Here is a 666-nt window from a genome sequence, read left to right on the forward strand (position 1 = left end):
GTTTTTCATTTCTTCTCTCACCTCTACTCATCCCCACTCCTTCCTCTCTCTTCCAAGAACTCAGAAAAACAACCATGAATGTGTTAAAAGATGACATAGTGTACAACAAAAGGGGAGAATTGTATAGGAATATTACAATTGCTCACCAAGGCAGCATTTATTTGATCAGAAATACAGTAAAAAACAGTAAAATTGTAAAATAATATTACAATTTAAAACAACTGTTTTCTAATTTAATATATATTAAAATCTAATTTATTCTTGTGATGCAAAGCTGAATTTTCAGCATCATTACTCCAGTCTTCAGTGTCACATGATCCTTCAGAAATCATTCTGATATGCTGATTTGCTGCTCAAGAAGCATTTCTTTATATTATCAATGTTGAAAACAAGTCCAGAAAACAGTATTATTTGTGATTAATAATTTTTGGAAAACTTGCCTTTGCAGTTTTTATTGTTTTGTGAATTAAAAACAAACAAAACGCAATTTTATGATCCTCTTAATACTTAAAATTAAAAAAATAAATAAAAAGATTTTAAAAGATGGAAATAAACTTTTGATTACAACAGTAGAGAGATATTTCATATATATGACATGATTTCTTCATATATATATATATATATATATATATATATATATATATACAGTATCTCACAGAAGTGAGT

The sequence above is a fragment of the Sinocyclocheilus anshuiensis genome, unplaced genomic scaffold, assembly GCF_001515605.1.
Source record: "Sinocyclocheilus anshuiensis isolate Anshui unplaced genomic scaffold, SAMN03320099.WGS_v1.1 scaffold130, whole genome shotgun sequence".
Classification (NCBI taxonomy): Eukaryota; Metazoa; Chordata; class Actinopteri; order Cypriniformes; family Cyprinidae; genus Sinocyclocheilus; species Sinocyclocheilus anshuiensis.